At 45.0% G+C, this 18,650-nt stretch overlaps 1 protein-coding gene across 1 annotated transcript in view; it reads right to left on the bottom strand.

Annotated features, from left to right (window-relative positions):
* LOC310760688 (uncharacterized protein) overlaps nucleotides 1-18,650 on the bottom strand; it is a 278,926-nt gene that overhangs the window by 81,902 nt on the left and 178,374 nt on the right. The window lies entirely within an intron of this gene.

Here is an 18,650-nt window from a genome sequence, read left to right as displayed (position 1 = left end):
TTCTTCAGCAACTGACAGGGAGACAAAGAACAGTGCAAAAGCACAGCAGAGCGAAAGAGATAAGACTGACTTCTGTTCTTACACTTTCCAAGTCTAGGAAAGTAAACAGGGGCATGTGACATACTAGCCACATATCCAGCAATGGGAGGAGTGAATTGCTAACACACCACACATGATTGCAGGTGATATAAGGGGGAAAACCTGCTCCTTTTTCCTTATGGGGTACCCAAGGGCCCATATACAGTCCTTTTGTAGGTTCTCTATCGGTAGGAGAAAATAACAGAGACCAACCAAAGAATATTGAGAAGCAAAGCAGCTAGTAAGCCTGTTCTTTATTAACTGTTGCAACAGGGTTCTCCACCCACACGCAGGAGAGAGGAGGATGACCCCGAGCCATGTGTGCAAGCCCTTAATAGAGACATTTTTAATTGCCCAACCTGGAGTCCAAGACCACCCCCAGAAACTGTCAGGATATGAGTACAATGCAGCTGCAAACTAGCAGCTCAGTGTTTACATCATATGATGTGGCTAGTCCTGGGAAAGAATCTTCCAGGCAGTTCAGGGGATTCACAAGGCTTTGTTCTCAGTGTAATATGAGACCTTCCTGTTGCGTATGTGAAGGAAGTCTGTGTCACTTGCTCGGAGGAGACTGAACTGATAGGACATGTTTTTTGTGGAGATGTACAGTCAGAAATAAGATGTAAAAAGCCTTTCTGACTATCTTCATTCTCCTGCTGGTATGCAAAGGGGGTGTGCACCTTCCATTCCGGGGGATGTCGCCTATCAAGATCTCCCTGGACTGTCCGGGATGTCAGCCAGAGAGGATCACCGGTAAACAGGCCCCGGGAGCAGGGAGAGAGGCCAGCCTCACCCGAGGGGGCAAGTTTTCCAACAGAAACATCATACATACATCACAGAAAAGGTGGTCTACAACAGAAATCTGAGTGTTTTTACCTTGTCTGCCAGGTTACCTGTTAATGGCCACTTGACTAGATTACCTGGGAAGGCTGGCTATTCTTTTGTAATGATAATACTTCATTCCTGAGCCAGGTCACAGGCTCACCCTATTCACACCTTAAATGTGCCCTTAAGGCAGGATTTGTGAGGACAGAGACAATGGGAAGGTTTCTGCCTTTCCTTCGACCTTGTAGAGAAATATTTGAGGTGAGTGAAAGAGTCAAAACGGCTTTAGGACTTTTCTTCTGGGTTTTGGACATGTGGTTTATATATTTATATATGTGTTTGCTTGGTACATTTAGATCTCTCTCTCTCTCTAACCTAAAAATTCTTATAACAATTCCCCCCTTTGGGGATATAATTTTTTTCTAAATAATTGCTGCCTCACAAATAATAACCTGGTATGTTGTAAATGGATGCCTTCATGTAAATCTTAAGAGACTTGCATGTCAGGCCTCTTAAAGCTGTTTGCAGATGTAGCAGTGCACATAGCTGGACCTTGTACGCATCCTTGGCCTGGCACAGTTGCTCCTGTGATGGCTTGGGAATCTGATTCAGAGGCTGAACCGGAGGAATCCCAGCTTGCACAGGAGTCCCTGCCTCCAGGGCCGGCTGAGCTGGGGCAGGGCCTTGAATCTGAAGGGCCCGCACCTGTGCCAGATCCTCAGGAGCAGACACCATATGAATCCACTCTGGCTCCGGGGGTGATTGAGGACCCATTGCCTGCAGGTGCTCCTCTCCCAGCCCTGTCAGGGGAAGGTGAGGCTGCCTCTGGGTCCAGTAACCCTCCAGCCTCTCCTGAGCTGCAGAGGCTGAGGGCAGAGAGGCAGAGGAACTAAGTTCTATCAGGAGGAGTGCTTGCCTTAAGACCAGGAGAGGCGAGTCACCTGTGGGCCGGGACCGACCTAGGCCCCAGAGGAGATAAAGGCCAGTCAGCCTGTGCTGGTCCTGGGGGGAGGTTACCGTGGGGTGAGGTCCAGGACCTGGGTCGAGGGTCTGTAGACTGTCCTCCACGGGCGAGGTGGGGTCCGAATCGAGGAGCCAGGCAAGGACAGGAACTCTGAAGGAACAGGACTGGGTGCTGGCCGAAACAGCTCTTCAACGACGTTGCTCTCGCAACCTGGGACTGGGCTGACTGGCCTTTATCTTCTCTGAGGCCAGGGGCGGTCCCGGCCCTCAGGTGACCCGCCTCTTCTGGCCTTAAGGCGAGCACTCCTCCTGGGAGAAACCAGTTCCCTCCGCCTCTCTGCCCTGAGCCTCTGCAGCTCAGGAGAGGCTGGAGGGTTACTGGACCCAGGGGGAGACTCGCCTTCCCCTGACAGGGCTGGGAGAGGTGCACCTGTAGGCAATGTGTCCTCAATCCCCTCCGGAGCCAGAGTAGATTCACCTGGTGCCTGCTCCTGAGGATCCGTCACAGGTGCAGGTGCCTCAGAGTCAAGGCCCTGCCCCAGCTCAGCCGACCCTGGAGGCGGGGACTCCTGTGCAGGCTGGAGTTCCTCCGGTTCGGCCTCTGAATCGGATTCCCAGGCCATCACACAGCCCAGTCTCAGGTTGCGGGAGCAACATCGTTGGAAACCTGTTTCTGCCAGCACCCAGACCTGTTCTTCCGGAGTTCCCGACCACGCCCGGCTTCTTGCTTTGGACCCCGCTTTGCCTTTGGTGGACAGTTTCCAGACCCTCGACCCAGGACCGGACTCTGACCATACCTCATGGTAAACCCCCCCCCCTGGGACCAGCACAGCTCCATCAATAGTTGGTGCTGAGACTGGAGCTCCTGGAGCCAAGTGTCACTGTGGGGACCGCAGATGCTGGCAGCACGTCCGGGAACAAACACGGATGGTAACCGTAAATGGCCTGGAACAGGGTCTGCTGGGTGGAGGCGTTCACCACATTGTTGTAAGTGAACTCCTCCAATGCCAAGTGGTCGACCCAGTCTGGAGGTACTCCAGGTTCCGGTGGTCGGTTCTCACATCCACCAGGTGTCTTGCCCCCTCAAGATGATGGCCCCAGACCTCAAAGGCCACCTTGATGGCCAGTAGTTCCCGCTCCCACACGGTATAGTTACACTCCGCCAGAAGAAGCTGCCAGGAATAGTAGGCACAGGGTAACAGCAGCACATCAGGTCCGTGCTGCTGGGACAAGACGGCACCGAGAGCCGTACTGAAGGCATCGGTCTCCACCACGAAGGGACGAGAGGGATTAGGATGCTGTAAAAGCGGCGCCCTCTGGAGACAGGCTTTCAACCCCTGAAACGCCACCTCTGCCTCCTTGTCCCAGGAGAACGGTGTCTTGGGGCACAGCAGTCGGGTCAGTGGGGTGGCGCGATGAGCATAGTCCACAATGAAGGTCCAATAATAGTTGGCGAAACCCAGGAACCACTGTAGGTCCTTGCGGTTCTGGGGTGCCGCCCACTCCTGAACTGCTGCCACCTTCCCAGGATCCATCTGCACCCCATCATGGGAGAGTTGGTGACCGAGGATGTCCACTGACCGCTTGTGGAACTTTCACTTGCTGAGCTTAGCATACAGGCGTTGCTCCCGCAAGCGCTGCAACATGGACCGGACATGACCCTCATGGTGAGCTGGGTCGTGGGAGTAAATCAGAATGTCATCTAGGTACACCACCACGTACTTGTCTAGCAAGTCCTGGAACACGTGGTTGATGTACCATTGGAACACGGCAGGCGCATTGCACAACCCGAAAGGCATTACCAGGTATTCGAACTGCCCATACCGGGTCCCAAATGCTGTCTTCCACTCATCCCCGGCTCGGATCCGAATCAAATTGTAGGCCCCTCGAAGGTCCAGCTTGGTGAACATCTGCACCCCTTGCACTCCGCAATAAAGGGCAAAGGGATACTGGTCCGGGATGGTAATTTTTTTTTTTTACTTTTATTTTGCTTTAAAAAGGTACATATAAATATAGACAACCAAAATTACAAAGGAAAATTCCTTAATAGTAATGGAAAAAAAACTTTAAAAACTACAAAAAATATCAAAGTACATGACACAGAACATAAGCAACTACGGAAAAGAAAAAAGAAAAAAAGAAAAAGGAAGGTGAGCCAAAGCAGGAAGGCTCATCTATTGTACACTTCCGTCAAGCTCACAACAGATCATTATTCTTATCAATTATCTCTATCTGCATTCCGAAGGAATCCCTCATCTTGGTATCAGGGAACATTTCTCTATGCGGCATCATTCTAAAAATAGCCAGATCTTTCTTGCTGAACCCTTGTCCCCTAAATAATTATTTAAACATTCCCATTCTTCTTTCACCAATTTTTTAGGTTTACCCCTTAATGCATCTGTTAGCTTTGCGAGCTCCAAGTACTCGCACACGGGATGGTAATCTTATTCAGGGCCTGGTAATCATGGCAGAGACGAAGCTCCCCACACTTCTTAACAAAGAGTACTGTAGTGTCGGTGGGCATGGTAGAGGGCCGAATGAACCCGCGCTCCAGGTTCTTGCTGTTACGATATGAGTACAATGCAGCTGCAAACTGCCAGCTTGTTTACATCACATGATGTAGCTAGTCCTGGGAAAGAATCTTCCAGGCAGCTCACGGGATACACAAAGCTTTGTTCCGTGTGTAATATGAGACCTTCCTGTTGCGTTTGTAAAGGAAGTCTGAGTCACTTGCTTGGAGAAGTTTGAACTGATCGGACATGGTTTTTTTTGTTGAGCTGTAAAGTCAGAAATAAACAAGATGTAAAAGGACTTTCTGACTATTCTTCTTTCCCCTGTGAAAGGGGAGAAGGGGGTGTGCATCTTCCACGCTGGGAGATGTCACCTATCAAGATCTCCCTGGTCTGTCTGGGATGCCAGCCAGAGGAAGATCACCGGTAAACAAGTCCCGGGAGCAGGGGGAGAGGCCAGCCTCTCCCGAAGGGGCTAGTTTTCCAACAAGTGGTAGCACGCGGATGGTGGCTACAAAGTAACAGCTGCAACACCCGGTGGAGACGTGTTTTGCTGATTTACGACGTTCCACGGACCCCTGACGGTTGCTGATTTATGGCTGATGGTGAACGCGGATTGAATCGTTCTCCGGTTCACTGAGAAAGGCTGCTGTTTTGGATTAAACAGAGCGGAGAGAAGGCCACATACCAAGCATTCCAGGGGAGCTGATAAAACTGCCGTTGCCTGCCAACAAGTCGTGAGTACTTTATGGGCTGATTTATGGGCTCATTAGCTTCAGAGGCAAGAGAGAAGCAAGCCAGAGCTGTAAAAAGCTCAGAGGCTGAAATAAGCTGTTGGTTTTTCAGCGAAGCTTGCTGATCACAGACTGTTAGATTTTTCAGCTCTTAGCTGAAAGCTGTAACTTGGATTCAAGATGGATGCCAAGAAAGGGCAGGTTTACCTTACCCACCTCCCCTAACTAATGACAATTATTCCTCATGGTCTGTGAAAATGAAAGCCCTGCTTCAGAGTCAGAGGGTATTTGGAGTGATTGAAAATCCCGTCCCAGCTGCACCCACAGCGGCTTGGAATTCTCAGAATGTGAAAGCCAGGTCAGCTATTATTCTGTGTGTCTCTGATGAGCAACTTGCGCATATAGCAGATTTGCAATTCGCGCGCAAAGTTTGGGAAACGCTGCAGAGAATCCATCAAAGGGATGCCGCAGGCACAGCGCTGCTGCATTTTGAAAAGCTCACGAACATGCAACTAGCACCTGATGGTGATGTCCAAGTGCATTTGACAGAGATGAAATTCTTACGCCAGCAGATGGCGCAACGCAATTTCCCTCTTCAGGAAGAGATATTTTGCTTTATGATAATTAACAGCCTTAATCGGAATTATAAAACGGTTGCAAGTCAACTTGGTTCTCTACCTGCCCGGGATCTTACGGTGGAGAGAATTTGTTCTGTGGTTCTTAATGAGAGAGACCGCCTTGCTGCAATAGTTGTTGCTGATGGGGGCAGTGAAGCTCGGAATACAAGCACCCCCACTGCTATTGCTAGAGAAGAGCAAGCTGTAGCTCTGAACGTTCTCCATTGTTACAATTGTGGTCAGCCTGGGCATATTCGGAGGAACTGTAAAAAGCCACGTCAGCAGAAAGGAGCAAAAGGGAGCTCTGCAAAGCCTGAGGCTTCAAGCAAAGGTCATGCCAAGTCACAGGCAAGGCCAGCAAAGGCTTTAATATCGCCGAAAGCCTCTTCATTGGTTGAAAACGCGTTTATTTTAGACATGGGCTGCACCCAGCACCTAGCATCACACAGGGAATTATTTTCTACGTTTGAGAAGCGAAGCTTCACTGTGCTTCACTGTCAAGAGATCGAAGCGATCGGGTTTGGGACTGTGTATCTGAAAAGCCTGAACTTGACTATAAACAATGTGTATTATGTTCCTGATTTAAAGTTCAATCTGCTGAGTGTTTCTCAGATGACAAAGATAGGACTGGTGTTGTCCTATGATAAAGAGAGTTGCAAAATCTTTAAAGATGGAGAGCTGTATCTTTCTGCCAGAGAGAAAGATGGACTGTATCTACTGATTTTTGAAGAGTCAGATTACAGAATGTGCACTGCATGTGATACTAAAATGTTTTCTCTTGCAGGTGTATCCAAGGATAAGAAGGCTGCAAAGATAACCAGTGTTTTTCAGCGAGTGTATGCTGATGTAATTGGTCCTCTAGCACCATCTAGAGGCAATGCAAAATACTATCTTCTATGTGTTGATCATTATTCTCAATATGTATGGATTTATGTATTGGAATCACCAAAAGAAGCCTTAGCAAGGTTTCAGGAGTTTTGTGACAAAGGTAAAACTGTTCATAATGCAGATATTGATTTTCTTTTCACAGATGAAAAGCCAGTTTTTCTTTTACAGGATTTTCAGGAGTTCCTGCAGAAGAAAGGGATAAGACACAAGGTTGCTGTTTCAGCGGAAGCGTGGAACAGGGGTGTCTGTGTACGGGTGAACAAAGAATTGCAAAAGGGGATGAATGCGCAATTGCTTAGTTCACATCTGCCACATGAGTACTGGGCGGAGTCGCTAATGTCGTATTGTTATACGTGGTTGAGAAAGGTTTCAAAAGAGTTGGGAAGTTCTCCTTTTGAGAAACTGTTCCATAGAAAACCTTCTGTTGCCCATTTCAAGGTTTTTGGGTCTCATGTGAGGACAGAAGCTCCAGGTGGAGTAAAGAATGCCAGAGGCATTTTTGTGGGCTATGAGAAGGGTCTCTACAGAGTAATTTTGTCTGAATCTGGTCAGGTGATTCTCACAAAATTTCTAGAGAGTGCTCCTGAACAGGAGAGTGTGATAGTTCACACATTTCCCACAGAGGACAATTCAGATGATGATGATGATTTTACTGATTACAGTGGTACTGAGAGTGATGACAGTGATAGCTCAAAGAGCTCGGTTGACACAGTCATTGAGAGGAAATCTTACACAATGGATAGACCTCCACAGGTGAAGGATGAACCACTGTTTACTATTGGAACTGGTTCTCCAAAGAGTCCTGAGACTGAACCAGTGAGCAGAGAGAATCAGCACCTCATACGCAGGTCTGAGAGAGTTACAGAGGGTGTACTACCCAAGAGGTACTCAAAAGAGTTTGCTAACTTAGCTGTTGCATGTGTTGCTGTTGTACACAACCGAGGACAGGTTGGAGCTGTGTCTAAGTCAGAGACAAAGACACAACAGAGAGTTGCTAGCCAAGGTAATGCAGATGCACTCATTCCTTGGAAGCCAGACAACCAGAGAGGTACACTGGGGAAACCAGTGGCGAGGAGTTCCAAGGGTGGAACCGTAACAACAGGGGAGTGTTATGTGTATAACAACTGTTTGTTTTCTTCTCTGGATCACGCCTTGCTTGCCGCAACACGCATTGATTCTTTTGGGGGAGGATGTTACGAAAAAGGAGCAATGCAGCAGCGAGCTCCAGATGGCTGGAAAGCCAAACAGGATGTTGATGTTTGGGACTGTTCCGTGGGAACAAAGGAACAGTCTATTCATTGTACTGAGCACAGGATGTTAGCTCAGAGTGTCACATGACCTGTACTGGAAGTACAGGGGAGGAGTTTTTCTCTCTCTGCTGTTGGTGTTAAGAGAGTGCAGACACGTTTCTCTGTACTGCTGGAAAGACAGAAATAAAGGCATGTAAATACATTTCTGTCTGTCTCCTTCCCCTCCCTGGGGATGGCAGGGGAGGAGTGGTGTGTTCTTCTCACGTTAGAGGAGGATCGCCGATTGAGACCTCGCCTGATCTTGCCGGGAGTCGCAGACGGGGAGGTCAACAAGGAACTCAAGCCGGGTGCCTGGATAGTGGCCAATTCCTCTGACAAGGCTTGATTCCTACAAGCTTCAACCTTCCACAATTTTGACCACTGCTATATATAAGACAAAACAACATTCAACAACTCTTCAGAATCTAATAATAAATATGTTGGTAAAATGACAAACAACACAGGTAATGAACACACACCCAACTCCCTTCAGTTCTTCTCCATTTGCTCCTGAGGCTCTAATCCCTTTTTGTCTCCATTGCAGATTGTGATGAATTGGAAATTGAGAGCAAAGTTGACCACAATAAAATCCCCAGAGAGGAGAAGCCACATAAAAATTTGGAGTGTGGAGAAAGCGGCAGTCAGAGCTCCCATTCCACTTCCCATCAACAAAATCTCATTGGAAAGAAACGCGATCAGTGCATGGAATGTGGAAAGAGCTTCACAGAGAGTTCCTCTCTCACTTCCCATCAAAGAATTCATACAGGGGGGAAACCCTATCAGTGTGTGGAATGTGGAAAGAGCTTCAGAAATAGCTCCTCTCTCACTTCCCATCAAACAATTCATACAGGGGAGGAACCCTATCAGTGCGTGGAATGTGGAAAGAACTTCAGGAAGAGCTCCTCTCTCACTTCCCATGAAAGAATTCATACAGGGGGTAAACCCTATCAGTGTGTGAAATGTGGAAAGAGCTTCACATGTAGCTCCTCTCTCACTTCCCATCACAGAATTCATACAGGGGAGAAACCCTATCAGTGCGTGGAATGCGGAAAGAGCTTCAGTCAGAACCAAAATCTCACTTCCCATCAAAGAATTCATACAGGGGAGAAACCCTATCAGTGTGTGGAATGTGGAAAGAGCTTCAGTCAGAGTGCCAATCTTACTTCCCATCAAAGAATCCATACAATGGTCAGAAAAACCATTATACAGCTTTAGGAGCCAGGCAAATCCGCACCTTTTTAACCAGGCTTTTGGCTAATTCACATCTAATGCCCTTTTAATATGTGGTGTTTTTTTATCGTTTTTTTCAATGTTGTAACTGTCCTGAGACCTGTGGGTGTAGGGAATAGGTGCCATCTCTTAAAGGCCTAGTGGTCTTTGCCCCAACCCCAATAAAATATTTAAGGATGCCACCCCCCAGTTTTTGGTGTGTTTTTTTTCAAACACAAACTTTTTTTCTTCTGCAACTTCCAATACAAATTCTCTTTCAATTTTCCCTCTTAAAAAAAAACAAAAAAAACGCAGAAAGGTCATGAGGAAAACAAAATACAAGAAGATACAAACATGGACAGGTCCCATCTTTGTGGGACTTCCGGGTTGGCGCCTCCGGCAATGGCGGAGCTCCTCCGATCGGGAGGAACTTGCTCCGTGAAAAGCAGGGTCTGACCGCCACGGCGAAGGCGGAGACCCATTGAAAACACAAGCGGGAGGAGCTTGTGAACCTGGGATTCGGCTGGCACCTTTTGCGCCTCCTCTACTTGTGGGGAAACCCGGTTTCGGGGATCCGGAGCGACGTGGGGTGAGTGGCGCGGTGCTTCAAATTGACTGCTTCTTTCACGGAGTGAAGCCGCATTGCTGTTGCCAGAGAGCGCTGACTTTTTCCTGTGGACAATTGGATTTTAAACAACTACCCGTGAGTAGAACGGAAAATTGGATTTTTAAATACCTTAATTTGGCACCGAAACGGGGAAGGTCTTAAACAGGAAGTCCGCCTTCCCCTTTTGTAAATAGACTGAAGCAAAGACGTTATAAGCTAAAGTCTTTGAAAGCTTTTGGCAAAGGATTAAATTTTCATCGGTTAAAACTACAAAACCCCCCTTGGAAGCAGGAGAAGAGGGGGGAAATTTTGGACTTAGCAAGCCTGCAGGAGAGAGTGAAAAATCAAATTACCACTGCTCCGAACCTGGAAAAGGGCTGCCAGAAGGAGTGAAGTTTTGGGAGAGTTCATTGACTGCGAACAAAACATTTTTGACAGCCAGTTAAATAAGAGAAAGATACTGTTTCCATTGTCCTCTTCTGCGTTTAAAAAGTAACTGGAAATTGAAACTATTTTTATGGCTTGAATTGTGTCTGAAAGGATTGATACAAGTGGAGACTGTTTCCCTCTAGAGGGAGTCTTTGAAACTGCCACAGGAGTGCAACTGGGGAATCACCAGCTGCAAGATAAGTAATTGTGAGAACCAGAGATTGACCTTGGACCACTCAGAATGTTGACAGGAGAAGCCATTGTGACGGTATTATGCAAGATAAGCTACTCGCTGGAACAGCTTCATAAGAAGACGGATGACATGTCTTTTAAAATTGACAACTTGGAACAAAAAGTGACTAATTGGAGTCAAAAAGTGAGCACCAATACAGAAATAATTCAGGACTTGGTACAAGAATCTACTTTGGCAGGACAAATTGTGGAAGAGAAAGAGAAAGCTGTGGTTGTTGAGCCTAAAGTAATACAAGCGGGATCCTCAGTCTTACAGAAGCAAACTGAGGAATACAAGTTGAGGCCTTCTATGATTGAATCTAGAAAAAGCCAGATTTTGAGGATTGGATCCCGGCTTGGACGGAAGAAGGGAAGTTGGAAAGATCCCTCTATGCAGGGATTAACTGACTTTTGGGACATGGACTTGGGTCTGGAGGAGATTGGAGTTCTGGGGGCCTTTGGATTTGGAGGAATTATGAAACATGTCATGAAACATCTTATAGACCTCAGCTTCAACTATGGAAATTTGGCTGACCTGCCTGGAAGGAATAAAAGCATTGTTAGGTTGGATTCTTCCCGAGATCTGATCTTTGGCATTAAAGAATATGAAGAAGACCTGCAGAAGGGACCTGGAAAAGAGTTAAGAGCCTCGGACATAAGATCTCCAGGTTGATGGACTATATGGAATTGACGGAAAGGACTGGCAGAATCCGAAACCAGGGAGAGGAGATGGTGGAAGAAGATTAGAGAATTTAAAGTTTATATATAGAAATACTGTAAAATTAATGAATGATAGAGAAATGGTGGAAAGAAATTTTATGGCCTTAGCAGAAATGTTATAAGGAGTTAAGCATATATAAGTAATTTAGTTTTAATGAAAAAAAATATGTTAAGATATTTATAATATGACAGAAAATAGAGAAAGATGGAAAGGATTTGCTGAAACAATTAATAGAAGTGGAATACAAAAAGGGAGGTGAGAGGAAGTCGAGGAAACAAGGGAATGAAAGATAGAGTATGGAAAAGGTGTGATGTATGTTTTTAAATGGTTATTGTTTTGTTTTGTTTAGGGTTAAGGTGGGTTAGGGTTTTGTTTAGTTTAGTTTAATGTGTTTAGGTTGTGTTTTGTATTGTTTATATATTGTATTGTATTGTTTTTTTTTCTTTCTTTGTTTTTTCTCTTTTCTCTTTTTTCTTTTTCTTTTCCTTTTCTGTAATCTTTAAAAATAATAAATATTTTTTTTTAAAAACAAACAGGATACGTGAACCTGGGCCAGTAGGGTCCTCCTCTCCGGCAGACGGACAACACCTTCCCCAAAGCCCCTCCCTCCCCCACTTCCCCATCACTCATCAGGATGGCTTTGGTCGTCTCCTGCTTGGAGCATTTCTGGGTTCAGAGCCCCCTGAGCTGAGCTATCTGGCAACCAGGATCACCTCCGGCAGGTACAGCTGATCTCCCTCCAGCAGATGAAAGGCAAAAGTCAGGCTGTCAGTTCCTCACAAAGGGAGGGCTTCTCCACATCCGAGAGTGCAGAGTGGGGGGCAAGGAGGGCAGGTCTGAGTCCCTGCTCTGGTTCTCTCCAATACTCACCTGTGGGGGAGGGATGTGCAACCGCAGCACATCTGCAAAGAGAAGGACATGGGGACAGGTGAGTCCATCCCTGAGCACCTGGCAAGGCTATTCCAAGAGTTTTCTCCTGGATTCCAAGCCCTACTGCAGCTGAGGAGGGACATAAAAAAACCTCATTTTAAACAAGAAAAGATAAAATACAAAAAAGAAAAAAAGAAAAATCAAAAAGAAAAAAGAGAATTGAAATCCATTAAGCAAAAAAGAAAAATCAATTAAAAATACAGCAAATCTTCCCATTGCTTATCTTTCATTAACTTATTTCCCTGACCTCCTCACACCTCCCTTTTTTGTATTCTAAGTCAATTATCCATTTCAGCAAATCCTTTCCCTCTTTTCAAATTTTCGTCCTGTAAATTTATCTTGAAATTTATATAACCTTACTTTCCCTCCTTTCACCTATTAACAGTCTATTTTTCCTAAATCTTTGTAGCATTTCTGCTAAAATCACATAAATTCATTCCAACATCATTCTAACATTCATTAATCTTGCAATGTTTCTGTAAATAGTCTTTGAATTTCTTCCAATCTTCCTCCACCGACTCTTCTCCCTGGTCACGGATTCTGCCAGTCATTTCTGCCAGCTCCATGTAGTCCATCACCTTCATCTGCCATTCTTCCCGGGTAGGTAGATCTTGTGTCTTCCAATGCTTTGCAATAAGTATTCTTGCTGCTGTTGTAGCATACATAAAGAAAGTTCTATCCTTCTTTGGCATCAATTGGCCGACCATGCCCAGGAGAAAGGCCTCTGGTTTCTTCAGAAAGGTATATTTAAATACCTTTTTCATTTCATTATAGATCATCTCCCAGAAAGCCTTAATCCTTGGGCATGTCCACCAAAGGTGAAAGAATGTACCTTCAGTTTCTTTACATTTCCAAAATTTATTATCGGGCAAATGATAAATTTTCGCAAGCTTGACTGGTGTCATGTACCACCTGTATATCATTTTCATTATTTTCTCTCTTAAGGCATTACATGCCATGAACTTCATACCTGTGGTCCATAACTGTTCCCAGTCAGCCATCATAATGTTGTGTCCAACATCTTGTGCCCATTTAATCATAACAGATTTCACCGTTTCATCCTGAGTATTCCATTTCAACAGCAAGTTATACATTCTTGACAAATTCTTAGTTTTGGAATCTAACTGTTCTGTTTCCAATTTTGATTTTTCCACCTGGAAGCCAATTTTTTTTATCCAAATTATATTCCTCCATTATCTGATAATAGTGAAGCCAATCTCGCACTCTATTTTTTAATTTTTCAAAACTCTGCAGTTTTAATCTGTCCCCCTCTTGTTCCAAAATTTCCCAATATTTCGGCCATTTGGCCTCCATATTGAGCTTTTTCTGAGCCTTCGCTTCCATTGGTGACAGCCACCTTGGGGTTTTATTTTCAAGCAAATCCTTATATCTTATCCAAATATTAAACAGTGCTTTTCTGACAATATGGTTTTTAAACGCTTTGTGTGCTTTGACCTTATCATACCACAAATATGCATGCCACCCAAAAATGTTGTTAAAACCTTCTAAATCCAACACATCAGTGTTCTCAAGAAGCATCCATTCTCTCAGCCAGCAAAAAGCGGCTGATTCATAATAAAGTTTTAAGTCTGGCAGGGCAAATCCACCTCTTTCCTTAGCGTCAGTTAATATCTTAAATTCTATTCGAGGTTTCTTGCCCTGTGAGACAAATCTAGAGATATCTCTCTGCCACTTCTTGAAACACTCCATTTTATCCAAAATTTGCAATGTTTGAAACAAAAACAACATCCTTGGCAATACATTCATCTTTATCGCAGCAATTCGGCCTAGCAATGATAGCTTCAGGTTTGACCACATTTCTAAATCCTTTTTCACTTCCATCCAACATTTTTCATAGTTATCCTTAAACAGATTCACATTCTTGGCAGTCATGTTAACCCCTAGGTATTTCACTTTCTTAACCAGTGTTAGCCCTGTCTCCTTCTGAAACCTTTCTCTCTCCATCACTGTTAAATTTTTCTCTAAGACTTTAGTTTTCATCTTATTCAACTTAAATCCCGCTACTTGTCCAAATTCTTGAATCAGTTCCAGTACTCTTTTAGTACTAGATTCTGGCTCCTGTAATGTCAATACCAAATCATCAGCAAATGCTTTCAGTTTGTACTGTTTAGCTCCAACTTGTATACCTTTAACTGTTTGGTCCCTTCTAATCATGTTTAAAAGAACCTCCAGGACCGATATGAAAAGCAATGGAGAGATTGGGCAACCTTGTTGTGTTCCTTTCTCTATCTTGAATTCTTCCGTCACTACATTGTTCACAATTAATTTAGCCTTTTGTTCTGAATAAATTGCCCCTATACCATTTTCAAAACCTTGACCAACCCCCATCCCCTGTAAGTTTTTCTTCATAAAACTCCAAGAAATATTGTCAAAGGCTTTCTCCGCGTCCACAAATATCAAAACTGCTTTAGTATTAATATTCACTTGTAACTTTTCTAGAATATTAATTATGTTCCTCGTATTGTCAGACAAGTGTCTGCCCGGGAGAAAACCAGCTTGGTCTTTATGAATTTCTTCTACTAATACCTTTTTTAGTCTCTTAGCCAAAATGTCTGCAAAAAATTTATAATCCACATTAAGCAGAGATATGGGGTGGTAATTCTTAAGCTGTGTCTTCTCAGACTCTGTTTTCGATATAAGTGTAATATAAGCTTCCTTCCACGACTCTGGTGCCTTTTCCCCTTCCAATATCCCATTACACACTTCCTTTAAAGGCTGTATTATCCATTCTTTCAAAGATCTGTAGTATCTTGAAGTCAAACCGTCCGGTCCTGGGGATTTACCCAATTGCATATTCTGGATGGCCCCTGCTATCTCTTGCTCCGTTATTTTGTAATTCAACATTAGCTTATTTTCTTGAGAGATTTTTTTGTAATCCATTTGTTTTCAAAAAAACCATCAATATCCATTTGTTTCTGAGTTTCCTGTGTATATAGTTGTTTAAAATACCTCTGAAAACACTTTCTAATCTCCACTGGATTCTGTATATTTTCCCCTTCTACTTCCAAATTTGTAATAGTGTTAGGTTTTGTCTTTTTTTCATTTGCCAAGCCAGTAGTTTTCCACATTTGTTTGCCGATTCAAATGTCTTTTGTCTCATCTGTTTAATTTTCCATTCTATTTCCTGATTTATCATTTTCATATATTGTACTTGATGTAACTTTATCTCTTTCAAAATCTCCTGCGATTTTGGCTTCGCTCTCAGTTTCTTCTCTCCTTCCTTTATTTTCTCCAAGATCTTATCTTTTTTCTCATTTTGGGCTCTCTTTTGGATCGCATTCTGTTGTATCAAAAATCCTCTCAAACCGCTTTACTTGCATCCCAAATTACTCTTTTTTCTGCAGTGGTATTCATCTCAAAATAGTCTCTCAGAGTTTTTTGGGCCTTCTTAGTCACTTCTTCGTTCCTAAACAATGTGTCATTCATCCTCCATCTGAAGGAACCAGTTGGTGTTAATTTCAATTCCGTCTTTACAGCATTATGGTCGGAGCACATTTTAGGGCATATTTCCACCTTTCTAGTCTTCCTAAAATAATTGGTTAGCTGCATGGTTTACTCCGAACTCAACTTCCCGCTTCAAGCCAAAAGACAACCCTTCCCGGTGACCCGGAAACTGCAATTAATCCAGAATGCGGCAGCTAGACTGGTGACTGGGAGTGGCCGCCGGGACCACATAACACCGGTTCTGAGAGATCTGCATTGGCTCCCAGTACATTTCCGAGCACGATTCAAAGTGTTGGTGCTGACCTTTAAAGCCCTAAACGGCCTCGGTCCTGTATACCTGAAGGAGCGTCTCCACCCCCATCGTTCAGCCCGGACACTGAGATCCAGCACCGAGGGCCTTCTGGCGGTTCCCTCATTGCAAGAAGTGAGGCTACAGGGAACCAGACAGAGGGCCTTCTTGGTAGTGGCGCCCGCCCTGTGGAACGCCCTCCCATCAGATGTCAAAGAGATAAATAATTACCTGACATTCAGAAGACATCTGAAGGCAGCCCTGTTCAGGGAAGTTTTTAATATGTAACGCTGTACTGTTTTTAACACTGATTGGGAGCTGCCCAGAGTGGCTGGGGAAACTCAGCCAGATGGGCGGGGTATAAATAATAAATTATTATTATTATTATTATTATTATTATTATTCCCCATCCCCGGGCAAAACCCCTGGCCTTTCATTGGTAGAACCGCCACCACTCTGGTGGCATTTACCTAATAATAATAATAATAAAAAATTTCGTGACAGCAGTCATGAAATTAAAAGACGCCTGCTCCTTGGGAGAAAGGCGATGGCAAGCCTAGACAGCGTCTTAAAAAGCAGAGACATCACCTTGCCAACAAAGGTCTGTATAGTTAAAGCCATGGTTTTCCCAGTAGTGAGGTATGGAAGTGAGAGCTGGACCATAAAGAAGGCTGATCGCCGAAGAACTGATACTTTTGAATTATGGTGCTGGAGGAGACTCTTGAGAGTCCCATGGACTGCAAGAAGATCAAACGCATCCATTCTTAAGGAAATCAGCCCTGAGTGCTCACTGGAAGGACAGATCCTGAAGCTGGGGCTCCAATACTTTGGCCACCTCATGAGAAGAGAAGACTCCCTGGAAAAGACCCTGATGTTGGGAAAGATGGAGGGCACAAGAAGAAGGGGACGACAGAGGACGAGATGGTTGGACAGTGTTCTCGAAGCTACAAACATACAATCATAGAATCATAGAGTTGGAAGAGACCACAAGGGCCATCGAGTCCAACCCCCTGCCAAGCAGTAAACACCATCAGAGCACTCCTGACATATGGTTGTCAAGCCTCTGCTTAAAGACCTCCAAAGAAGGAGACTCCACCACACTCCTTGGCAGCAAATTCCACTGTCAAACAGCTCTTACTGTCAGGAAGTTCTTCCTAATGTTTAGGTGGAATCTTCTTTCCTGCAGTTTGGAACCATTGCTCCGTGTCCGCTTCTCTGGAACAGCAGAAAACAACCTTTCTCCCTCCTCTATGTGACATCCTTTTATATATTTGAACATGGCTATCATATCACCCCTTAACCTCCTCTTCTCCAGGCTAAACATGCCCAGCTCCCTTAGCCGTTCCTCATAAGGCATCGTTTCCAGGCCTTTGACCATTTTGGTTGCCCTCCTCTGGACACGTTCCAGTTTGTCAGTGTCCTTCTTGAACTGTGGTGCCCAGAACTGGACACAGTACTCCAGGTGAGGTCTGACCAGAGCAGAATACAGTGGCACTATTACTTCCCTTGATCTAGATGCTATACTCCTATTGATGCAGCCCAGAATTGCATTGGCTTTTTTAGCTGCCACGTCACACTGTTGGCTCATGTCAAGTTTGTGGTCAACCAAGACTCCTAGATCTCCATGTGTCTGACCAAACTGCGGGAGGCAGTGGAAGACAGGAGTGCCTGGCGTGCTCTGGTCCATGGGGTCACAAAGAGTCGGACACAACTAAACGACTAAAGAACAACTACTACTACTACTACTACTACTACTACTAATAATAATAATTTATTTGTACCCCGCCCATCTGGCTGGGTTTCCCCAGCCACTCTAAGCGGCTTCCACAGCAACCAAAAATACACAAAAATGTCACACATTAAAAACTTCCCTGAACAGGGCTGCCTTAAGATGTCTTCTGAATGTCAGGTAGTTGTTTATCGCTTTGACATCTGATGGGAGGGCGTTCCACAGGGCGGGCGCCACTACCAAGAAGGCCCTCTGCCTGGTCCCCTGTAGCTTTGCTTCTCGCAATGAGGGAACTGCCTAAAGGCCCTTGGAGCTGGACCTCAGTGTCCGGGCAGAACAATGGGGGTGGAGACGCTCTTTCGGGTATGCTGGGCCGAGGCCGTTTAGGGCTTTAAAGGTCAGCACCAACCCTTTGAATTGTGCTCGGAAACGTAGTGGGAGCCAATGTAGGTCTTTCAAGACCGGTGTTATACCTCAGCACGGCGCAGGGACTGACTGAGCGGGTGGCGAGATGCTTTCAGCCTCGAACACTTGGCGGGTTCTGAAATGGTCGTGCAGGCCAGATTCACGACCCTGGAGGGCTGGATTCGGCCTGCGGGACATAGTTTGAGGACCCCTGGTCTACACTGACTGGCAGCAGCTCCCCAGAGTTTCTGGCAAGGATTTTGTCCAGCCCTGGCAGATGTCAGGGGCTGAACCTGGGACATTCTGCATGCCAAGCAGATACTCTAGGGCTCCCCATATTTCCCTGCACTTACAACGTTATACTATTAGCAACCGTGGAGATTCCACCTGCCTCTTTTGAAAGGAGAACACTCACCTGATTAATAATAATAATAATAATAATAATAATAATTTATACCCCACCCATCTGGCTGGGTTCCCCAGCCACTCTGGGCAGCTTCCAACAAAATATTAAAATGCAATAGTCCATCAAATATTAAAAGCTTCCCTAAACATAATAACAACAACCATCCATTTTCAGTCCATTGAATTAGCAATTGAGCATTTCTGGAAAGGGAAATGGCATACTTTTGTTGCGTGCATAAGAAAGTATTACTCATTTATGATGAGAATAGGATTTATTTCTTTTGAACTTCGCTGGATTCCTCCTTGGCAGCCAGTGCGATTGTTTA

The sequence above is a fragment of the Podarcis filfolensis genome (genome assembly GCF_964270895.1).
Source record: "Podarcis filfolensis genome assembly, chromosome: 4".
Classification (NCBI taxonomy): Eukaryota; Metazoa; Chordata; class Lepidosauria; order Squamata; family Lacertidae; genus Podarcis; species Podarcis filfolensis.
The sequence above is the reverse complement of the archived record's forward strand: the minus strand, read 5'-3'. Positions and strand labels throughout refer to the sequence as shown.